This window comes from Miscanthus floridulus, chromosome 15, assembly GCF_019320115.1.
Source record: "Miscanthus floridulus cultivar M001 chromosome 15, ASM1932011v1, whole genome shotgun sequence".
Classification (NCBI taxonomy): Eukaryota; Viridiplantae; Streptophyta; class Magnoliopsida; order Poales; family Poaceae; genus Miscanthus; species Miscanthus floridulus.
In genome coordinates, this window is record NC_089594.1 from 60,173,667 (window position 1) to 60,184,471 (window position 10,805).

Here is a 10,805-nt window from a genome sequence, read left to right on the forward strand (position 1 = left end):
TAGATACATATGGGAAGCGGGAGGGCGTGCAAACAGTCCACGTGCGAGCGACGTTTAGGCAGCATGGGCCCCACATAGGCAAGGGTGATGTAGGCTTGATCGAGCGAAGTTTGGGCAGTGTAGGCCCATGCGTGGACACACGATACGGAGGGGAAACCGACTGCAGCCGCAGGCGTCCGTCCGGACGTCTAGACGCTAGCAGTGCCCCAATTTATATGAATCCAATGAACAACTCTGCAAATTTCATAGAGCATTAAAAGAGATCCTCCTATTACCAAAAGTCACATGCCATCCATTGTAGCAGATATTTCACACATGACACACCGGACCAAAATAACTAAGCCCTTGTTTAGTTGCTACCCAATTTCCAAAAAGTTGCTACAGTATCTGTCACATCAAATGTTTACGGCCCATGCATGGAGCATTAAATGTAGACGAAAAGAAAAACTAATTGCACAGTTTGGTGGGAAATTACGAGACGAACGTTTTAAGCCTAATTAGTTAATGTTTGGACACTATTTGCCAAATAAAAACGAAGATGCTACAGTAGACCCAAAATCCAAATTTCGTGAACTAAACCAGGGCTAAACATTACACCTATAGTGGGAAGCGACTACAAACTAGACCCCGTCTCCAAAAATTAACCTAAACTGCAGCACAAAAGTAGCATATCTATATTCGCATGGGAGAAATGGAACTTCATGGACTGGTTTCTCGTTTTCCAGTAGGAAGGATTCACTCGATCTTCAGTTCCACGTAAGGTGCCTTTCTGCATTGTTCATTTTGCCCAGATTTTCGATATAGCAACAACAAATGCCCTAAGAACAAGCCAGAATAGGTTGTCATCTTTCTTATGTAGAGCTTTCAACGTTCTCCTGCAGACCATATAGAGGAACAGAATATTCAGAACATTAGATAACTATCACAAGCTCAATTGAACAGGTTTTTGGTTTTGCAAATGCGATTTCATTCAGCCACCTAAGCACGGATATGAAGTGCGAGCTTGGTCATAAAGACAAGAACAGAATACCTCCTGTGTGCATGGACTAAAGAGCTGGTCTGACTGAAAATAAAAAACTATCTAAGCTCGATCAGTTAATAGTAGAGTACTAACTAGCATGTTGATGTTATTTAGTATAAGTTACTTATGGACCAAAACCACGACTTGGCTTTTATGATCCTAGGGAGTCCATCTATCTAAATTACGGGTTACACAATGGGCTGCACTATGAAGTTGCCACTTGCCCAGGCACACTCATGACGACCACGGAACTAGCAACTACAAATTTGTTATGATCACTGCAACAGTTAGAACAATATCTCTACAGAGTGTAACTCATAGCTATCCACCTACTATTTATGAGCGCTAGGAAGAGCCATGGGGAAACACTGACTTACCTAATATACTGCTGCCTTTTGTGACGTGTGAAGGAAATTATAAACAGTAAGCATGCAACGCAAAGTTAGGAGGCAAAGTGCATGCCTGCTGATCGCTGTTCTGGTGCTAATTCCTTGTTCATGCCTGAAATCGGCTGCCTGGACCTCTTCCTTTGTGATCCCTGGATGTTGAGTTCTTGAATTCACTTTCATCTACCTGTACCACACTGTGCTGATCTTCTGTGTGCAACAGCCCCTGCAAAGCAGTAGAATAGAATGAATCAGATACATATCTACAGGCAATGTTATTTTGCCCACAAATGAACACCATACCATAATTGAAAAGTTCAATTCACTAGCTCCTTGTCATATAAAAAGTATAGCAATAAGAGGTAGAAAAGGTTGTATTCTGACAGTGCCCAGTTTGCTAACAATTGTCCCCAACCAAAACAATCTCATAAAACAAAACAGGAATAACCTAGCTATCTAATACATACTCCAGTTGTCACTGAGGAGCTCGGGTTGGGAGAGTGGGGGATTGGGACATGAAACTAAACACCCCAAGCACTAAAACATAGTAACTGTATGATGCATTTCCTTTGATTCTGGCAAACTCTAGAATCTAAAGGTAGCTTTTAATGTTCTCTATTGATCTAAAACTAGTTTCCAAAAGATTTGGCGTAAGAAAAAAATCCAGTTCTCAACAAACTGTGATGCATGCCTGCATATGACAAATAGCTCAACCTAAATCAAAGACCCTAAGAGCATAATATAGATGCCGTGTAGTATTAGACTGCATCTATCCCCACACTATAGATGCCACATAGTGTGGATTGCATTCCACATAACAGTTACAATTACAACCAAATCAGTTGTTTGTAATATGACAGACCAACAAGCATATTATTTAATCCCCTTTTGTTGTTTGGTGTTAAGCATACTACAACAAATATAAGAGGCACAAAAAGGTAGCATGTCATTTAGAAGAGAAGATGATTTATATTGCACAACTTTTCACAGAAACACAACTTGGCTAACCTTTGTATCTAATGCTGGATGAGAAACAGAGCTGTCAGAGTTTTCTTGCCCATCACAGCTAGTATCAACCAATGTTTGCTCAAGCTCATCTTGCAGCATGTATACTTTAGATGCTTCAATTGTCTTGGTTGCAACTTCATCCTCCAATTTGAAACCATTTATAGGATCAGTAGATACTGTAGTGCTAAACTGACCATCTAAGCTCTGAGCATTGTTAATCGATACACTTCCAGTTGATGCATCATGCTCATGTAAAGAAGCTTGCTTTGCTTGAACACCATTGGTCACCGCAAGGAGGTTTGCATCATCCACGGCACTATCAGTTGGCCCATCATGATTATCATTAGGCAATGTCTCATGATCTCTTAAAAGTGCAGCATTGTTTTCATAAACAGCAGAAGATTCTAAGGGAAGAATAACTCTATCAGTAGCACTACTGGCCGTCCCATCCTGTGCATGCGCCTGACTGTTTAGTGCAATGTCTTCATCTGAATCAGAAACCTGAGCCAATAAACGAGCTTGCTCTTCAGAACTATTCAAGTCAAACTCAATGGATCCCCCAGATGGAATTTCATCTTGTTTCTCAAGGTTTGTTTCCATGAATATTGCATCTGCCGCATTCCCATTTTGGACGACACTATTCAGAACACCAGCCTCTAAGATATTAGATGAACCCAGGAGTGTCTGAGTGCTGATGGCATTGTCTTGCAATGGAAACGACTCATCATTGCTGGATATTTCAGGCACATAACCCTTACTGACTTCACTACCAGACATATCTAAGATCTCTATACTGTCTTGACCCAATTCATGCTTTATGGATGACTCTGAAGAATCAGCACAATCTTCAAAACTCAGTGCCATAGCATCCAAGCCACCAGGACCAAGGACTCTATTCTCTTGGATGATATCCCTCACGATCTCACGAACTATATAATATGACCCTCCAACTTCCTTATGTGTAAGGTTAACTGATGGGAATTTTCCTTCGTTTGCAACTCGGTAGCTGAAACAGAGCAAAGACATTGTGAACTGGATTAGCAATTTTCAGTCACTTTTTTGGCATGCAGGATATTCATCCAGCGGGCAACCAAAAATCATGAACCACCACATGTCGAGCCAACTTTTAGATAAATGACAGAAATTATAAGCACAAGTAACTACACACAGAATTTCAAATTAGATTGTTTTTAACACAAATGGGTGAGTCACAGATAGATAGAATAAAACCAAATCAACACTTTAGATTTTATTAGGGGACAAACAGCTTGAGGCAGTACGGAAACCAAGTCTGGCTTGGGATCGTGTCTTTTGCCAACTACCACTAATGATTCCAAACGCAAGATGTGCATCCACGAGGGAGCGGAGAGATGGGCACAGAACGCACCTGTTGATGAAGGACTCCACCATCTCCCGCCTCTCCTCCTTGGATTTCCGCACCCGCGGCGGGCGCTTCTCCTGCGCGCGCGCGCAGCACGGCGGCACGGCGACGCCCCGGCCCCGGACCCTGCACCCCCCTCCTCCGACGCCGCAAGCACTCCCCTTGAGCGAAGCGGACGGCGCGCCGCCGCCGCCGCCGCACCGGCCGAGGACGGACGGCTGCGCGGCGACCCAAGAGACGCTCCCAGCCGCGGCCTGCATCCTCCCCCTCCCTTCCAGGCCACAGGAAGAGAGGAGCCGCGAGCCCCAGCACCCGACAGCCGGGACAGCGAGGGAGATGCGGCGGAAATGAAGGGCTTTGCCGGGGGTTTTGAAGGCGATTGGGATGGCGGAGACGGTGGATGGTTTTGTGGGAGACGGGGTGGCGACGGCGCGCAGAAAGCGACAAGATTGGGGGGCTTTGGAGTGGGGGCCGCCGGGGACGGCACACCGCACACGGGCGAGCCGCTTTCAAGTGCTCGCGGTCGGCAATGGCTTTGGGCTTTGGCTGGGCTCCCTCCAACTCCTAGGTTTCCTCCGGCGCATATTTTCTACTATTTTTTTCAGTTTTTCTCACCTTTTTTTATTTCGATTCGATGATTTCCAGTAACATGGCCTCTTTATTTTCTTTCTTCAATAATTTTAATGTCCCAGTTATCCAAAGATTAGGGATCCAGACTCCATGAGTTCGGTATAACTTATTTACTAAACTAATAGATCCGGTAAGTTAACGTAAGAAATAACAACTTTAAATTTTGTCCTCCTCTAAGTCTCATATCTATATTTAAGAGCTAAAATTTCTGTTTCTTTTTTGTCTGGCCCATAATTCGGTCCACTCCACCTATCCACTCACTTTTCAGCTCAGTCCACTCCACCCATCCGTTTACTTTTCAACCCAAATTGTTACCTAGCTCACACTTAAGGCAGGCGAGTGACTCCGTACCTGCTCGTCCTGTCCGCAGGCGACCGGAAAAACAATCCAAAAATTTTAACAACGTGAGTCAAACCGTGGCCTCCACCGTCCAAGTGGCACTTCACGTATCTTTTTCTTTTTAGCGTGGCTAACACCTGCAAACTGTTTTCCATGTTTATGAACTGTGAAAACACCTTATGGTGCTTGGCACTACCGAAAAAATATGAGAGCATGGCATTGCATATATTAGAATAAATCTGCATATATTCTATGCATAATGTTAAAATATGGATCCAAAAATGAATTGGAACCGATGATGTAGACGCGATATAGACTCCGATTCTAAAACAAAACATGGCCGTACAAGTTAGATCAGCATGTGACCACACATGGTATTAAGTTCTATTCTAGAAATGAATTGGAATGGAAGAATAAAATGCAATATTGTAAGTCGTTTAGGTAACCGTGTAACAAGTTATATGTCCCGTTGCATCGTATGTGCATGTTTGCTATAATATTACAGAGCAAAGGGATTCGTCCGTCATCTTTTTGTTTTATGCCCCATAATGCCCTCTATGATACCTATTGTGTTTGTATCTCAAACTCATGACCTATATATGTTCATCTGAGTTAGAACTTAGAATCATGTGTGTTTGTGAGTCCGACGAGGATACAAAGTCCAACTCAAGTAAACAAATAACGTAAACATTACATATATCTTCGGGCCGCAATGATAAAGAATCTAATTTTAATATGTATTGAAACAGATGATGTGATCATTTTAAAAATCTTGGAGCCCTAAGTTGTTCATGTGATTGCATAACAAAGTGTATGTTCTGTTGCAACGTACGGACACGTTTGCTAGTGATAGCTTAATAAATAATTTTGCATTGGGAATCCTAAACTATTTCTAACTAACCAAACCTTTTTTAATAGTTTATTACCACTTCTCATCTGGAATCATTTATTTTCTTTATTTACGCATGCGTCGAATTTACTTTGATCTTCCGAGAAAACATTGGGCGGGGAGCGGATACAGAGTTCCTCTAAACTGTAGAAACTTACGAGTTGGAGAGGATATTTTGCAACTTTGTACTTTTAAGGAGCTCTTTTACCAAACTGTTGGCGGATACTTTTTCCTTTGTGCTAAAATATCAAAATAGGGCATTGTTTTACAAAACTCCTAGAGACACGCTCTATGACGAATAGCTTTCATCTCTGAAGGAGCCAAATTCGTCGTAATTTTAGTTTTATGACGGGTTTATGATAGAAAACTGTTCGTCATAGAAGTCGCATCATTCCTTAACTTCTATGATGATTCTAAAAATTCGTCATAGATGTGGATAGATTTATGACGAAAACTGACCGTCATAGAATTGCTTTGGCATGCTTTCTACGTGTACCTGCTATAGCCGGTTCCATTGGAGATGGTTCGGGTACGTGTCACCTTATTATTGGACAACGTGATCATCCCTGGTTCTTGCACATTTCAAGTTCTTAATGAACCATGTGTCAGACCCTGTTGTTCCACATGTCAGTTTTCTATTGTCACACGTATCATGTTGCGTTTGGGTCACATGTCATTTCTTCATTGTACCATGTGTCGTATTTTTATTGGTCCACGTGGCCGTTTCTTATTCGACCACGTGTCACGGTACTATCCGTCCACGTTTTGTTTTTTTATTCGGACACGTGGCTTGATGACTTCCTTCCATGTGTCAGATTTTTATTAGCCCACGTGTCGTGCCATGGCTATTTCACGTGTCATGCACTGGTTTGTCCAAGTGTCATATTTTTATTTAATCACATGGCCTGCCTAGGTTCTACCACGTGCCCAACAATCAATTCATCATAAAAGTAATTCAAGATCGTCACTGCTACACAGATTGACTATATAATTATTCAATGATGTCTACATAATTATTCAGCATAACAATCAAATACAACAAATTACTATTTACACATGAGCAACAACCCGCTGACAGTTTCACTTTCACCACATCAAACCAGCACACGAGTACACATATCAAACCATAAATGTTCACTGCATCAAGCCAACATAGCTGACGACTAAGAGTTACCAGAAGAAGAGCTGAAGCGCATGATATCCTCACATAGCTTATTGTACTCCTCCTGTTGCTGTATCTTGAACTCCTCAAACTCCCTTTCAGTCTTTTCTGTCTTTCTCTTCAGTTCATCCACTTGTTCGACGAGGTTAGCGGAACTTTCATGTTCAGCAACAAGCTGTTCTCGAAGTATTCTCTTCGTTGATGTCTCTGTTCTGGCGGAGCTTATCGGGATATCAGCATTCTTCAAAAAAAGGGTGTTGCCGCTAACCTGGGAGTGAACCTGGCCATGGGAGAGGCAAAAGACCGTGGGAACAACATCAACACTTGTCATTGATTCGTGCCCATCAGCAATATGTTCTACTCGCATAGTTTCCATAGCTTTCTGTAAAATTCAAGCAGTAAACATTAGGTTAAAGATAATGGAAGATGACTTTAATTGAAAACCCAAGAGATTAGTTCATAACAAGTAACGCAGGTTTCATATTGATATGGATTACACAAGCACAACGCATAGGTACTGATATGGATTATATACTACGAAATTCAAGCAGTAAACAATAGGTTATAGATATGGATTATATAAGCACAATGCACAGGTATTGCAACTTCAAAATTAAATGATAATACCAAATTTAGGGCCCCTTTGGTTCATAGGATTTTCAAAGAAAAAAAATGTAAGAATCAATAATCCTATGGAATCAGCACCATAAAGGCCTTGGGTTCATAGGAAGAAATAGGGGAAGAAAAACCATAGGAAAGTCTCCTATCCTTCAACTTTCATAGGAAAAACAAAGAAAAAAAACATCCAGTGAAACCTCATTGTATTGGTTTCCTATGTTTTTCCTGTACAAAGCCAAACACCCCTTCTAACAAAATTCCTCTATTTTTCATTCCTCTGTTTTTCACATGCATTCCAATCATATTCCTGTATTTTTTCTGTTCCTACGTTTTTTCGATCCTGCGTTCCAAAGGGGGCCTTAGGCTCCTGCCACTATTGCTTCTATTAACAGTGCACATGAGTCTCTGTTTATACAAAGGCTAGAGTAATAATAAAACACAACCATCACTTACAAATAATTATAGTTGTACAGCATAGAAGCGAGATCCTGTAGCCTGGTGGCACTTCACTTTTGCACGGTTTTGCTTGTTCTTCTCAGATCCATGAGTCAACTCTCCAAGTCGTGTTGACTTCACTCTCTTGGACTACCTTCCTATAGGACTGATATCAGCGCTGCCTTTTGTCCTGCTAGCGGAGCCTCCTCTGCGGCTTCTTTGAACCGGACGCTAAAATTGGAGAAACAAATTTAAGCAGAAAGCATGTACAAATTGCATTGCTATCCAGACAACAAAGCATTGCATTACTATCTGCAACCCCCCCGCCCCTCCCACCCAAACTCAATACAAGGTAGAAAAGCACCTCAACTGCAAGGGCCACTGACTCATCTTGTAAATCTAAATATGTTTCATCCGTATCACCAAATCCCTCAATAACCACCCCTAGTTCTTCCATCTTCCTATGATTCTTTATGACTTGTGCCTCCCACTCTCGTTCAAAAGTAGTTAGTAGCTGTTCATCTAGATTACAAAGGTATTTATTAACTAAAACTTCTAGCAAATGTCAACATAACAGAGAGCAAGAGTATGCAAATAAGCACCTAACTAGTAACTACAGCTTATATGGAAATCATTAATCTAATAAAGCACATGTCAACTACACTCAACTATAGGAAATATGCAACCCCATCGCTATCTACATATCCCAGGTTGAACCGCTACAATACATCACAAATCATAAAAGGAATTTGGGTACCTCTTCCTCCGCGTACCCTGGCTACGCTTTCGTCGTCGGCATAGCCGTCTTGTCATCGTGGTCGTAGAACTAGTGCGGCCGGCGTTGATGAAGGGGTACCAGATCTGGCTTCGGCTAGGGTTTGGATCTGGCTGGTCATGACAAATGCTGAAGTAGGGGATCTAGGATCTGGCCTATACCGTCGTCGAGGTGGTCCTTCCGCCGTCAGCTGACCTACTACCGATGAATCAAAGGGGATCTGGCTTCGGCTAGGGTTTGGAAAGCTATGAGAGAGGGTGTGGCTGGAGAGTGGAGATTGATGAGTCGAGCTGCTATGCCGATGGAGCCTAGGGTCTGGAGAGAGGTGGTAGAGGGGGTGGCTAGAGAGTGGAGAGGAAGGCTATGGGGCTAGGATTTGGAGCGGGAGGAGAGACGGTGGTGGCTGAAGGATGAAGATGGAGGCAGTGACGGTGACTCCTTGTGCTTTTATGTGGCCATCATAGTACCACAAATACCCTTGTCTGAAATAGATGGCATAGTAAACCTAACTTCCGAGCGGAGGGCAAAAGAGAGGCATCTAATTTTCAATGCGTGTTGGCGACACTACTCGGCGCGGTGCAAAATTTTTGCCAAAATCAAATTTTCACGTGGGTAGATATCCCTGTCTGTTTGGGGCCCACCAACACTGTAAAATGGAATCTCGAGAAATGGACAAAAGAAACTCAAATACTAGCTCCTTTGGAATGGAGGAGAAATAGGAATTTTGAAGGATCCAAATCCTATAGGAAAAAATCATATGAAGCCCTTTGTACCAGTAGCTCTGGTGGGAACCCCGGCTCCACCGCATGCAAGTCCGCGTCTGAACAGAGGTGGGCAATAGCCAGGGCTGACGCAACCCCATGGCGAACATCATGCGTCACTACCTCCTGGATCCACGCTGGCAGAGCACGAATGTGCTCAAGGAAGTTTGGCCCTACCGGTAGCACAGACGCGGCGTTCAGCTGCTCCATGATGGCTGAAAGAACAAGAACAAAGAAAACCCTACCAATTAATAAGATGCACTGCCACACAAAATAAGAAGATATGGTAATGACAATGCCTTACCAGTGAGCTACGCCTGTGCTTAACCCGCTGCTACTTCAGCCGCGGTCGTCTCCCTATCGGCTGCGACGAGTGTCGTCTCCACAGCGGAGAGGCACGACCACAGCTGCTCTGCCTCCTGGTTCTCCACATGGAGAGCCTACCTAGTCATGTCTAGGTTCCACACCATCGTCTCCTCTCTTTGGATGATTCTCTACCACCATGGTTCAAGCTTAAAGAACAAGGTCCTAGGGAGGAGGCGGCGAGTAGGAAAGGTGAGTTCGCCAGGTTACAAGGCAACTGTTGAAAGCTCTAGTTTGGTTTTGGATAATTGATGAAACCTAGCACTAACCTTTGTCATGAGCGATGATATGAGCTAGGTTGGTGCAATCCAAGCAATTGATCAAGATGAGGTCCATGGAGTTAAAGATGGACATGAGATGATGATGATCAAGCTCAACTTAGAAAAGAAGAAAGAGAAAAACAAAAACCAAGAAGATCAAGGCAAAGGTATAAGATAGGTTTTTGTTTTGTACTCAAAACACCATAGAGGGTGTGAGTGACTTAGGATCGATAGCTGTACTATAAAGAGGGGAAATCTTTTGTTGAACGGTTTATCGAGTGCCACTAGGTGACATGACTCTTGCATATGCATTTAGGAACCTAGTGTGCTAACTTTGACCCTTGTAAAATGCTTTGAAAAATGCTAACACACGTGCATACAAGTTCTACACTTTGTGGTTAGCAATATAGAAGCAAGGGTGAAGTGGTTGTGGACTTAGAAAAAGAAAAGGAGGAGACAACAGTGACCGGACGCTGGCGTCGATCTGACCGGACACTGGCCCTGAGTCCGATCATTTTTAGCACTGGTGTGGTGGCTGGTTGAGAGTGAAGAGAAGCGATCAGACGCTGGGGCTGGCTCGACCAGCGCGTCTGATCACATGTTGAGAGGCGATGACTTCGTGCGATCGGACACGCAGGGGCCACGTCAGGTCACCAGTGACGTACGGTGATGCTAGCTCAGCTGGTGGGCAAGTAGCAGCTAAGAGCTGACCGAACGCTGGGGCGCATTAGGTCACATGTCTAGTCACTTATTTCTGGCACCTGGATCGTCTCTAGA

General features: G+C 43.3%; 1 pseudogene; it reads right to left on the bottom strand.

Annotated features, from left to right (window-relative positions):
• Nucleotides 1-253: 253 nt before the first annotated feature.
• On the bottom strand, nt 254-4,261 carry LOC136508420 (uncharacterized; annotated as a pseudogene).
• Between the last annotated feature and the right edge of the window lie 6,544 nt (nt 4,262-10,805).